This window comes from Mchenga conophoros, linkage group LG3, assembly GCF_057382185.1.
Source record: "Mchenga conophoros isolate Kocher_MC1m ecotype Shallow Benthic linkage group LG3, M_conophoros_male_GT1.1, whole genome shotgun sequence".
Lineage (NCBI taxonomy): Eukaryota > Metazoa > Chordata > Actinopteri > Cichliformes > Cichlidae > Mchenga > Mchenga conophoros.
This window is the reverse complement of record NC_140528.1, coordinates 70,756,311-70,770,914: the sequence shown is the minus strand read 5'-3', so window position 1 is coordinate 70,770,914 and position 14,604 is coordinate 70,756,311. Positions and strand designations below refer to the sequence as shown.

At 38.4% G+C, this 14,604-nt stretch overlaps 1 long non-coding RNA gene across 1 annotated transcript; it reads right to left on the bottom strand.

The window, feature by feature from the left end:
* Positions 1–5,595: 5,595 nt before the first annotated feature.
* On the bottom strand, positions 5,596–9,301 carry LOC146580349 (uncharacterized). Its single transcript, XR_014891255.1, has 8 exons — positions 8,891–9,301; positions 8,375–8,414; positions 8,183–8,229; positions 7,826–7,870; positions 6,952–6,981; positions 6,418–6,486; positions 6,137–6,211; positions 5,596–5,741 (listed from the first exon to the last, which is right to left on the bottom strand). It is a non-coding gene; the product is annotated as an uncharacterized LOC146580349 (long non-coding RNA).
* Between the last annotated feature and the right edge of the window lie 5,303 nt (positions 9,302–14,604).

Sequence of the window (14,604 nt, the reverse complement as noted above, 5' to 3'; positions counted from 1 at the left end):
GTTTTAGGAGCTTTTTGAGATTAAATAGAAGAAAATACAAAACATTAAACATGTTAACAACACAAAAGCCATATTAAACGCAGACTACTTTAGACCCGGAAGTAGGATTCGTCACGTCATCACTTAACGACCGGATACTGTACTTCATGAGATAAACTAACTCTTAAACACTTGAATTAAAAAAAATTCAGGCAGCGTCCATTGCAGTCGGAAGCCGTGAAAACAACTGTAAGCCCGATGACAAGAAATATATCCAAACCACCTGAAACTCGGGTCTCCAGCAGAACACTTGGCAAATCTGAAGTGGATCAGATGAACAGTTGTTGGGGTAGGTGAAGAACAGGTGGACAGACATACAGAGATTTGTCAGATTATTGGCAGGATGTTCACATAATTCAGGCATACATGAAACAATCAGCCACAACATCGAAACCATCTTTGTTTCGTTGTACAGCCTGCGTTTGTGCCAAAGTATCTCTAACCTGTTTTGGCACAGACACAGTGCATGATAATAGTATCCTGTGGGTGTTGGCAGTGGATCTTTACTGGCCTCCGAGGAATCCATTTGTCCTGGTCATCCTGCGACACTTTTGCTGTTGTGCCCTTGAGCCGATCATGAATAGCTTTAGGACTGTGGCAGGGTGCAGTGTCCTGCTGTTGGGGGCTATTGTTGCCGGGGTGAGTGCTTGGTCTGTAACAATGTTTTTGTGGGTGATGCAGGTCTAACTAACATCCAGATGAATGCCAGGTTTCTCAGGAGACCATTGCATTGTTAGGACATGATCAATACTCACCACAGATTTTAATCCTGTAGCTGATTATTGTACAATATATATTCATAGTGTGAAAAAGAACATTTTCACAGGACTTTATACAACCCATGATTCGGTAGCTTGTAGAACCTCCTTTGAGTTTTCTATGTGACTTTGTCAGTCTCTTTGTTGTCGATGAACATTGCTACAGTTTATTGAGGTTTTTGGCCATCTGTTCATGTGTAGCTCTCAAGGTAATGCCACGGTGTTTTCAGTTTCAGGTGGAGTCTAGACTTTGACTGGATCATTGCAACACTTTGATTTTTCTTTCCCTTTTTCAGTCATTATGTTGCTGTGCATGAGATTATTGTCCTGTTGCATGATTCAATTTCAGCAAAGGTTTAGGTGTCAGAAAGATGTCCTCACATCTGACTTCAGAATACTTTGGTATATGGAGGAGTTTGACTTCGAGGTGCGCAGGTCCTGTGGCTGGAAAACAAGACCAAATCATCACCTCTCCACCACCGTGCTCCATAGCTGGCACAAGGTGTTTTTGGTGATATGTTTTGGTTTTCACCAAACACGGTGCTGCTCATTATACCAAAACTCCACTTTGGTCCCAACCATTTTTAGAAAGAAGAGGCTTTCTCCTGGCAGCTCTTCCAAACAAGCCATACTTTCATCTTTCTAATTGTACATCATGAACGTTAACGTTCAACATGCTAACTGAGGTCTGAGTCTGAGCTGTACCTCCTGGGAGTTTTTGCAGTGCACAGGTGAATGCTCCAGACCAGGAAACTGACAAACCCTCTGCTTTTATAAAGGTGCTCACGCTCGCTGATGATCAGTTAATTAAGGACATTTGATTATAAGCACCTACCTGCTGCATTCCCTCTTAATTCCTATGGAAACAGTAAGGCTGTACTTTCCCTGTGTCATTTTTTTTTCACATGTTCACTATGTCTGTCAAAATAGCTTTGTGGTAAACAATGTAAGCATATTTTATATCCGTCCAGGTTAGATTGTCTTCATCTATTTTACTTTTTACAATCGGGGGGTAATGTGAGATATGGGGGGTGAGGAGTGTTTGTTGAACTGAACCAGGACTCCGCAACAAAACTCATGATTGATTAACTTGCTGTGTGGAGTTTCTGTAGCCTGCGGGGTCCATAAAAGTTGGAGGGTTTGGCTGTTGGATGAGCCAAAACAAATCTGATTGCAAAACCCTGTGACATCAGTAATGCATGCTGGACTTTTTGTATGCTGCGCCCACAGCAAATTGTTACTGAGATGCAGGCCAGAACACATGATAAAATAACTTAATCATGTTTTTGTCAGGCCGTAGTACAGATCACTCGTGTCCTTTCAATAAGGCATGCTTGTAGATGCGAGTACTATTTTGAGAATGAATATTTTTTTTGACATATTTCTCTCTGTTCTCGCTCCCAGATTCCTCCCCTGTCATCGTGTTCGGTTTGTTTTATTGTGTTTTCTTGTCCATTAAAGACTGCCTTGAAGTCTCAACAGCGGTCGTGACTTTGTTTGTAACCTTGTCTGAAAAGCGATACGCTTGCTTGAAAAGGCAGCAGTGCTCTCGTTGACAATAGAGGTGAAATAACGAGCAGGCTCTCACTGCCTCTCGCCACTTCAAAACCTCACTGTCTAATGGGCTGGTGAAGATACTCGTTTTTTTTTTTTTCTTCCAACAAGGTTGCTGGAGGAAAGGAAGGGGGAGTAAAAAAAACAGAGGGGAAAGCAAAACCGAAGGAGAGTTCACGGCCCAGACTCTCTCGTGCCCTTCTGTCCCCCCTCCTCTCCTCCTAATGCCTCCTAGCGCTTTCCAATCTGTTTTGTGGCCGGGCATGCTACCCCGCCACTCCCAGTGTTTATCCGACATCACGAAGGGTTTCGGCTTCCCCCGATTCGCTGACAGCCCGAACCCTTCAGTGTGCACACAAGCCAACTTCAGCAGATGACAAAGTGCTGCCCGGGCTGTCGGCAGAACCACGCGGCTCCCAGCATGCTTTGCCCTCACCACGTCATCTACCTGGTCTGGCACAGACTCAGCCCGGGAGACCGCCTCATTATTCACTTTGACAGGGTTTTATGACCCAGCAGCTACACCCGGGCTTGTTCTGGGAGCACGAGCAGATGCTTGATTCAGTAGCTACGGCACTGTTATCGAACTGTAGATGACTATGGAAGCATGAATATCTGTAGTAAGGAAGAAAGTAGTTAGTCGGGGTTGTGGTCTGTGTTTATTTTAGCACAGAGCAGTTCTTGTTGGTGCTGACACCACAGGTAGCATTTGAAACATTACAATAAAATACAAATTTAAACTGGATTGCTATTCAGAGCAGGGTTAGTTATGAAGAAAGCAGGGAAAGAACCTATTAATGCACCACACACATCTGCCTGTGGGTGCATACTGATCAGCAAAGCTTGACTGAGCACAGGATGACTCACCCAGGTCTTTATTTTGATGGGGCAATTCAGGGGCGCACTTGAAGAGCCACCCAGCCGTCCCTTTGGTCTCGAGTCTGTTTCCAGAGACGGCCTGTTGCCGAGGCTTGTGGCAGCACCGAAATGTTTCCACAGGCAAAAGGTTTCTTTTCCTCCAACACATTTTCTCACCCCTCTTACATCAAATGAGGTTTGACCTTACCGTCATTGGAATACAAAGTATGCAAGACAGAGGGCCAACTGTTTAAAGGCAGATCCGAATGGGGGTGCCACAGCTTGGAAACTAACAGTATCAGCACGCTGCACTCCCACTGATAAGCGCAGTCGGCTAAAAAGGAAAGAGATACATATGTTTACCATCACTATACTTTGCTGCATCAGGAAAAAAAACAGTAAGGACGTGCAAAATGGCTGACCTTCAAAATGCTGCAGCAGCAGTACAAATAATCCCGGCTTTCTTATTGAGATCACTAAAGGCAACATCTGAAAGAAGGCCGCTCTAATATCTTAATAGAAAAAGATCAAAACATTCAAGTGTAGTTTGCTGAACTGAAATTATCGCTCTGTACTTTCATCTGCATTTTTCACTCCTTTTTTTTTGAAACAGTAACTCCGTGCCCTTATAGCTAACTCATTTCTTGTCCTGTAAACAGGGAATAAATTATGTGATGCACGCAGAATGCAGAGAGGAAAAAAGTAAATACGGTGGAAATATCCTAATGTATGGTCTTAGTAAACTTCCATATTTTGCTGCATCATTTTAGCATGTGCGTGCTTGCATGTAGGTCTGTATCTGTAGGTCTGACAGTGTACAGCGCCAGTAAAAGGAAAGGCCGATCGATCAGCGGGAGCTTAACAGCTTGACTCAGAGCACGTTTTGACTTGCTGCTATGTGCTCTTCGGGATTTCTGAGCCGTGGTTATTCTATCACTGAATTGTAAAGTCCAAACTTCAGACATGCTGGCTGAGCCCAGTAGACTATGATCTTACAAAGTCTAAAATTTGCAGGGCTGCTTAGTTGATGTGGGTAAACAAACCCATTACAAATCCTTCTAGAAACAAGCCTTATCATCTGGCCGCTATCTCTGTATCTTCAGGATAACAAAACCCAGGCCCTAAATGACTGCGAAGAGGGCCGTTAGTTTGATTTTATAAAGAGCAGACCTCGTATGCTAATTTCCAGTTGCATAATTTTGTTCTTGGATGAGTCACTTTCCATGACTCACAGGTCAAAATAAAACTCATGTAGTTTATACAAGGCCCCTAAGTTTATTCACTCTTTTAAACCAGCAGTTTAAAGTTACAGTGTTTCACCATTAGATGTCAGTAGATTGCGGAGTGTAGTCGGCTGTCTTTATTACCCCTCCCCATTCCAGTTCACAAACAGGTTTTAGTCCAGCAACAGAGATCAAATGATTAAATTTATAGTGTACCCCATAACAAGTGTGGCTGGCTAGCATGTTTCTACCACTGTTTGGACCAGATGCAAATTGTTTAGCTTAAGATGTTTAGCTGAGTTGAGATGTTAATGATACACAGAAATGGTGGTAAGTGCTACTCTTAGCCTTTATTAGCATCTGTTAGCTGCTGTTAGTCTCTGTTAGCCGCTGTTAGTATCTGTTAGCCTCTGTTAGCTGCTGAGCCACAGTTAGTATCTGTTAGCCTCTGTTAGCTGCTGTTAGTTACGGTTAGTATCTGTTAGCCGCTGTGAAACTGTCTTTAAAGTGAATGTACTTTTGTTCGACTCCGATACTTAGCGAATAACCTCTCATGGGATGTGAGATTGGAATCAAACTGTTGAGCAGAGGGAAAGTGTGATTATTGGGACACTCAAGCCTAACATTAGCTAGCGTGTAACCAGCTGTTGTTTTTTAGTCAACTGTCCAGTGACAGGAGGGTCCCATGTTCCCATACGGTAAAAAAATATATTTTAAAATACATTTTGAAATATATTTCAAAATATACAAAAAATGGCCAAAAAATATATGTGCTAAAATACATTTTAAAATATATTTATATATTTAAAATGTATTTTAGCACATATATTTTTTGGCCATTTTTTGTATATTTTGAAATATATTAATAAAATATATTTCAAAATACAATTTAAATTTATTTAAAATCATTCAAAAAAATATAAATTTAACCCTTCATATATTTCTAAGAAAACACATTCACATGTAACATCTGAAAGAAATCTTTATTTGATGTTTAAAACATACATATAGCATATCAATCAAGCAAGGAATATTCATTTTATAAGTTTATTCTCATTACATACTCAAACATTCTAAAAGAAACACACACACATATACATATATGTGTGTGTGTGTATATATATATATATATATATACACACACACATATGTGTGTGTATGTGTATATGTGTGTGTGATTGTATGAACATAAGTCAGCATACTTAAAATGTAATTTCTTTTCCTTTTCCAGCAGTCTCAGTTCCCCCAGCTTTCACGGCAATCCTCAAAGCCCTTCTGGACACGCTGGGAAACCCCTTCCTTACCGCCACTGTAACAAACAAAAGTCACAGTTCTATTACTTTTATCAGAGTTAAAATAAAAATGTGATTTATGTTAGCTGGCTTCATTTAGCAAACAGATATTTCTGTTTATATAGATACAGATATTAATACAGATATATTTTACGCATAATTTTACCTCTTTTTTTTCCTAGATGGGAAGTCTATCCAGTTCACATTACAGTAATGCTAACACCCCTTTTGGTCGTCTCTCCTTACCTTCCAGCATTCATAAATCTGTTGACCTTCTTTGTCTGAGACCAACCACTACAATGCATCATCACCTATTTGTATTGGTAACTTACTTTACAACCTATTTTAATGGTTGCAAAGTAAGTTACTTGTGCTGTATGCAATTTTAGATACACAGAAAGTCTTCACTTACTATATATGGCTGTCATAGTGTCCTTATCAAGGGCAGTTCTTCACTCTGCGCCGATGTCCGTTTTGCTCTGTCCTCCTATAAAAAGCATGAACATTTGAGTGTTTGACTAGTTTTAGATTTCCAAAAATTTGATATTTGTACAACTAAACATTTGAACTACAATATATGCTATTGAGCGATACTTTTATGGGTAATTTTTGGTAAAGAAACTGGTGACAGAGTTGTAGGCTTTTTAAAGTACTATTAGCTAACCATTTGAACTGACTTTCAAAGCTGATTACCTTTTAAATTGCTGTGGATCAAAACCTCCAGTGGGAAGGCGGCCATTAGAAGAACACGCACCATTGAACCTGAAAATAACAAAAACAAACAAAAAACAGAACAATATATAGATACTGTTTATATAGGGTAATAAATCTCTTCTGAAGCAATATAGTTCATTTTGGGTGAAAAACAAAACATTCCTCTAAAATATATATACTGACATCAGCAATCAACATCATGATTGTAATTATTTCCTTTTTAGTACATCTACTGCTGTTTGCATGTGTCAAGCACTACGACTGTATCTATGCATATAAATTCACCATATATATCCAGCAAAAATGTTTTGTTATAGTCAAAAGGAAAACAAACAAAGGCATTCAATCAGAGGTGAGAAATTAATTGGGAATATGAATTATAGGTGAACTATTCTTTACCTACTAGCAATCAAGCTTCTTTAACCAAGAAGCTTGAAATATTTGAATGTAAAATAAAATAAATAAATAAATAATAATAAAAATAACATGATGTAATTAAAATGCACAACTTACATTAAGGAAATCTGCATTTGTATCCACAGGCTAAAAGTAAAACAGTAAATGTGTTAGTGATAGTACAGGTATTTGTAAAAAAAAAAAAAAAAAAAGAGGCAGTAACTGTGACGCTTCTAGTGGGATGCTAAATGCAGAGATTTATATTTACAGTATAATACTGCATGTACGGGTAACTGTGTTGTGAACTGTAACTGAATATTAGAGAATCTCAGAGAAATTAAATGTATTTATTTTTTGAATTTATCAATCATAAAACCGTCTGTTTTGAAGGCCTGTTACGATAGCGACTTTTTGTTGGTCGGTATATTGCCCCATAAACAATTGCGACAAGTTATGTCATTGTCATTTTAAGACCATTTTATGTCTTTGAATGTATAATCATAATATAACACCATAATAATGCAAGATCTACACACTTTCAATTGACAAACCAACATCTAATTCTTAAAGTATTTAGATCATTGAAATTAGGAATCAAAATATTAGATACCTTAAAAACTTGAATAAATAGTAAATTTTCTAACAAATAGAAAACAATGTTATTTAATGTTATTGTTATGTTATCATTATATTTTATTTTTGTAAATATAATGGCGGATAAATTACATCATCAACAATTATTGAGGTCATGTACATGTATTGTGTGTTAAGTCGATATATCGATTATTGTGATAGGCCTACTGTTTTGGTATCATAACGAGCTTGTCAAACATGCATGACCACTAAACAATGTCTAAGCAGTAGTATTGGTCTGAATGACAACAAACATAACTAGTGTTTTGGAAAATCTGTTAGAAAACAGTTATTTCAATAATTATGATTAGCATGTGACACAGACACCGCATAAAAAACTACAACAACAAATACTTACTTTAGGAGGATGGGGGAGGGCAGCATGAGGTTGAGACTTTGACATCTGTAAAAAACAAATTCATGTATTACAAACAAGTCACTTAAAAATACATTAATGTGGCAAACTGTTCCCTGTTCAGATGCAGTGTATAAGTACAATCAGGGCTGTCACAACAATGGGGTGGGGCCAAGTGGCTGCAACCCTAGGTACAATGTGCAGGTATATATAATTACATATAATATATGTGAATAAAGCAAGAATCTGTTTAGGTTAGTCACTGTGCTGACTGATGCTTGCTAGGTTTATATGATTGCAAACTGCACAAAAACAACAACAGCAACAACATTAATGACAATGACAAACAAAATTACTTACATTTATGTAAATCTCACATTAGGAAGATCTGCATTCGATTTCATGGGCTGAAATAAATAGGCAGAAACATTACTGCTAAAAAAATAAAAAACAAAAACTCTAAAAAGCCTAAAAATGACTTAAAAAGCAAGGAAATGTGGAACATTGTAATTAGCGAACATTAATAAAGCATAACTGTTCTTTGTTTCTAACCTTGGTAAGTACTCTGTAGCCAGAAGGAGAGGTAGGATTTCTGTGAAAGCCAAATTAAATGTGAATAGGCTTTGATAGTTATTGAGAAGGCAGAATAATAAGAAAAGGCAAAAGTACGTCACAATATAATTAATTAAGTTACATATTTTGATTACCAAATTATGGAAGCGTGGAGCTGCCACCCAGGCAAAAGAAAAATAGAGCTGTATCACGTTATGACGTGAAATGTTTATTGTTCTAACATTATGCTTTTCATGTTTGTATAATATAATATCACGTTATTATAATATACATAATTGTCACGTTCGCACAATATTGTACGGACGTGATAATTATGTACATTTTTCGTACAATGTTGTTCAAACATGTTGTTCAAACATGATAGTATATTGTTAGAACGATAAACTTTTCACGTTATAACGTGATATACTTATATTTCTCTTTTGCCTGGGTGGCAGCTCTACGCTTCCGTTCCAAATACACGAGAATAAAGTAATATTATATGGGAAAAGGCACCTGCTAGCTTGATGATGGAGGCTTCTTAGACTGGCCACCCGCCTTGGCTTCTTGTCGCCACTCCACGAAATAAAGGTCCGTTTCCTCCATGCCGGCTAATTATTCATCCTCATTAAAATCTCGTATATGTTCAGTTGGCAGAATTGAGAATTTTACATCTTCCAACCACTTAATTAACGCGAACATAATCGGCTTGTTTCTTCCCGTCTCCTGTATCCGGCCGTTCCTCTCGCTGTCAGATTTCGCGCCTCAGAGACGTCGTTATTTTTCAAAAAAAAAAAAAAAAGAAGAAAGAAAGAAAGAAAGAAACAGCAACAACTACTAAAGAGAGTTTTTGCACGTTCATTGCACATTTGTGGGAATGTTTAAATATTTAATTTTTATTAATTACTTTTCATTATATCTTTATTTTTTAAACCACCATGGCAATGCGCATGCGCATACACTCCTGCACGCAAAGGGCTTTGGAGTTGACGTAATGTCGCAATGCATTGTGGGAGCGCAGCACCATCTTGGCAGGTCACGAATCAAAACAAGATTGCTACGAACCATTCTGAAACGTAGCTCAAAAGAAAATGACGGTATAGAGACAGATTCTGTCCAGATGCAAAGAGACGGTACTTGATTGTTGAAATGTGGACCCGTATGAAATATAGCCGTGGAGTAGAAACCCTGAAGACCAAACCGCTATTGACTTAGCATGATCTACTCTCATACCTTGTCTGTGGAGTCAGAGCATACACGGCGCACCAATTTCGCAATTATAAATCTCTGGAGGCGCACATCCAATTCACCAAGGACTGGGTACAAGATTTGGCTATTTTTAAGCCTCCACGTTGTGAGTACGCCGTCATTCAAGCAAAGGTAAGTCAGCTTGAGTACTGCGAGTAAAATGCGTTTGATTCCCCCCAACATTCAAATTAGTGCTAGCAAAAATTCATTCGTGAGGGGGAAATTACAGTGAGAACATGTAGAGGCTCTGTTAGAGGGATAACATAGTGAGTTCAGTGCATTGATGTGACATTGTCCTGAAGGATTTAGTTATTCTTTATGGTTAAAGAAATTGCCCTAATTAATTCATATTTATTATAAATAATCCTAATTACACATCTTGCTTCCTTGTTTGTGTCCTGTGTCACTAAAAATACATTCTGTTTTAGTTTTATACGTTGATTAATGACCTGCAGAATCTGCTTGTCATATTAGGTGTCCATAGTTGTCACTTAAAGTCGAACTTTATGTTTTCTCCCTCTTGAAAGTGATTACATCCTTGCATTACATACTTTAGGTTCATTTTTTGCTGATAAGTTTCTAAAAAGAAACATGCAGATTTAGAATATAACATGCAGCGTTCTATAGATGGATACATAAAAACACTTTATTTGTTACATTTATGATAAATGGATTTGAAAGTAAATAAAACACATTTGTGTCGGACTTGGCTTATTAAAGTTCTTGTCTTTAAATGAACTTTGTCTGTGTGTGTTTTAGGTCCTGCACTCTTAAAGACTGAATTGCAGCATTGCAGCCACAGGTCATTGTGAGCATCACAGGGAAGGTTGAAGCCGCCCACTGCAGCTGTATGGCTAGAGTCGTGGAGACTTGCAGCCATGTCACTGCTCTTCTGTTTAATGTAGAAGCAACAGTGAGGATCTGTGGCACAAGGACTGTTACAGATGAACCTGCATACTGGGTTTTGCTGGGTAATATGACCAAGATACAGCCAGAGGTTGGCCATAAGATAGACTTCTCCTCTTCAGCTGCCCAAAAAAAAGGTTCTTGATCAAAACATAAACAGACCATTCGTTGTGACAGGTAAAAGAAGCCATCCTCAAAAAAGAAAGGTTCCACCTGCTACTGTGGAGGAGTTGGATCAACTGATGGGACAATATTTTTCCAAGCATAGTTCTGTTCTGAATAACCCATAATGTTTTAATTTAGAGGGCCATGTAAATACTTTGCATTTACTGAATATGTACTTACTAAATACCACTGTTCAAAAGTTGAATAAAGAAACAAAGAAATGTTTGCCTATTTTTAATTAAAAGCACTTTGTCGAACATCACATCAGTTACAATGTAGAAAAAATGTTATGTATAGTTTACAAATGACAAAATGTTCACATAAAATCATGACAGCATTTGTATAATATCACCCACTACTAGCATTCTGTAATTTACTGTCTCTTTTGAAAACTTATCACTACATAAACAGCACAAGACTTAAAAGTATTCAACAAGAGCATTTTTCCCTGGTTTTACTACCACACTGGGGCACATGTTCACCAAAACGCAGCAAACCTTTGCCATCTTATCCAGGAAGGTCACCTTTTTACCCTCACATGGAAGAAGTAATCTGATTGGCATGGTGGTATGTAGCATGTAGTTTGAAGCAGGGATTTCGTAGTGCCCCATGTGTAGTGTTGGAACCCAGTCAGGATTTGTTTCATTCATTTCATAGGCTGGTTTGTTGCAATAATGCCAAATAATTAGCAACTCTATAAATAGAAGGTAGTTCTGCATGTTTGTTCTAAGTTTGTGCTATTGAAAATAAAATTAACAGGCTATAAATAATAATATGAACTTATTTAGAACTTACCTGAATGAAAATACTGGAGCACACCAACAGATATCTGTGGCTGGTAGAGAACTGAATATCAGCTCGTCTCGCAGCTGCTATCCAGGCTAGACGCCTTCTTTTGGTAACATCCAACACATAAGCTCCCTCATGATGTTTCCAGGTGAGGAAACAATGAAAAGAGAGCCTGTTTTCAAGCTTATTCCTTTGTCGGTAGTGCAATCTAACATTACAACCGACCACACAGCAAGCATTTGTTTGGCCTGCTAATATGGCGCCTTGACCAAAAATCCTGGCTACGCCCCATCCCGTAAGATCACGCTCCAGAGCCCTATTAACGTACGGATCTAGAAAGAAGACGCTGCATTTTTAACTCTGAGGGAGGTGGAGAATGAGCCTATTTCCAAAACAGTGGAGTGTGTTCCTTTAAGTACTAAATTGTATATATTGTCAAAAACTAAAGTGTACATAGCAGTTGTTGTATCTTGTTTACTGTATCACTGACAGATAATTTCAAAGTCAATGAACGCTACATTATAGTGAGATATTGTGTAATGTGAAATACTGTAAGCAAATGAATAAGCAACCTAATTCGTGATAGACCTTTGACTCTGTTTTGTTTGAATCCAACTGTTTTTTGCAGATGTGCATAAAACATGTTACTTTTAGTATTGTTATCATTATCATCATTATTGCACTAAATATATTTTAAATAAAGGATACTTTGATATACATTCTACTGTAAGGTTGGAAATGTATTTTCTTCACCCTAAAATATGTTTTGAAATGTATTTTGGTTTGAAAGAAATATATTTTCAATTTCAAAAATATATTTTTTTGGAGCATCACAAATACAAAATATATTTACCATATATTTGAAATATATTTTGGCCAGGAAAAATGTATTTTTTTACCGTATGGTTAAACAATTAAACAGCAGATTCAATTGAATCTGCTGTTTAATTGTGATAATATCAGGAATAAATTAGCATGTTTATGCATGTTTTTGTGTGTTGGCTTTCAGTTTAGGATACGATATTCCTGCCAACGAATAATTAAAACAGTGATTATCAGCAGCATCAGTGCAAAAACAAAATTGTTATCCATTTGAGCTGCTGACTGGCTGTTGAAGGCATGGACAAATCATGTTTGGCGGTACAGACTTCTCCATGAATTCCTATTCAGGATTCACTGCTGTTTCTCTCTCATAATCTCTCTGGTCATAATCAAATCTTCAAGAGGTTATACTCAAAGGATTTCTCCCTTGTCTGGGCTTTTGCTTTCAAGAGAAAGCATTTGAATGAAATTGTAATACAGAGCTGTCAAAATGAATTAGCAGCAACTTCCAGACATTTTGATTGTCATCTAGAGAGTTCACGACCAGATGAGCTCCCTGCCATTGTCAGCAAGGATTGAAGACCTTGTTCCAGACCTTATTTCAAAGACAAGAGCAAGTCTTTATCACCTGGTGTCTTTTATGATCATATCAGCAGAGCAGTGAACTGTGAGAAATCTCACTAGTACAGACTAGCAGACTCAGTGGAAGTCCACACAGACAACACACCAAATATTCGCTTGAGAGACTCTGCAGACTAGATGAATTTTGGCAAAAGCCTGCTCTAACCCTTCTGCAGAGCCCACAAGTCAGCAACTCTGGGCAAGCGTGTACTTTTTGGGATTCAGCATGACTTCTCTCTTCGTCGCCCCGAGTTGTCGCAAAGCACCTGAAGGATGCAAAGAAACAAGAGGCCCAAGAAAAAGACGCTCAAGTGACCGACTTCAGCTCCGTTGCCCCCAAATCCCAGCATCAACCGGAGTGACAAGCTTAATGTTTTTGTTCTTGACGCCTCACGCTTGAGTGACTGATTTATTTATAGAGGTTTCGTAAAAAGAAAATTAACTGATGTGTGTTTTCAGTTTCTTTTTCAGCTTTCGAGGAGCAGGAGTAAAGAAAAGGTTTTCGATCCGACAGCATCAGCAGTGCGAAGCAGTAAACGCTCGCTCTGCCACCTGATTGTGATGGATTTTGATGGTATCGCCTTTCATGCTTTCTTGGGGTGAAATAAAGCATTGTCAAAACAACGTCTTCAATTTTCTTTGCGTCTCGTCATCGTGTTTATGTTTCATGTTTTTGTGTACGGTGGATTGCAGCAGAGAGCGAGAGAGAAAGACAGAAAATCCCCTCACCACCTTATGGGACAGTAAGAAGTTCAACTGAAGCCTCTGAAGAAGATCTCAAATCTCTAATTCTGGTGTGATGATTATTTGCAAGCATAAGACTTTTTTCTACTCGGTGCAGGAAAAAACTGAAGCAAAGCAGCAATAGCAACTAACTACTTTTTCCTCAAATTATCCCCAATAATTGCTTTTCGGAGTCCTGTTATTCGTTATCAACCCAGACCACATTTTTAGAGCCATTCGCTGACTGCTGCAACCTGTGCATGTTCTTATCTTAACCTCTCTAGTTAGACAGTTAATCAAACCACTTAGCTTGTCAAACGGATCACCTGAAACCGTGCACAATGGCTCTCGGCTTAGAGGGAAAGAGAGGTTTGCAAAAGCGGGGTGTGTTTGTTTGGTCCCGGCTTTGCAGCTGGCTGTTTGTGTTTCTACCAGCTTTGATTGCTGTGCTCCAGCCCACTTGGCATCCCACATCACTGGAATACATTGACAGCGGAGAAGAGGAGGCGATGCTCCTCTGCACGAAGTTGTCTCTGAGGATAGGGCCAAGTGAAGAGAGACAGAGAGGAGAGAAATGTGTAACATTCGCTCTGTGTTTCTATAAATAAACACCCCGGTGGCATCACGAGGTGCAAGTCAACAGTAATCGTAACCCAACTTCTCATTAGGTGGTTCAGATAAGCTCTGTCTGATGTGACGGGGGTGGTGGTGGTGGTGGGGGGGATGTTAATTTCTCATATTTCCTTTATTTTAAAAATGTCTTTAAAGACGGGTGAATAAGAGCCTCATTATTAATAGACAGGGAATTGGAACTGTCCAACTGGTCTTTCTCAGAAAAATAACTATTTAAAATAACCACGATCGTAGCGCACAGTCAAAGGAAGTACTTTTTTTTTTGCTTTTTTAAACATTTGAGTGAAAAACGAGCAACAGTTTGCACAAATCACCATGAGAAA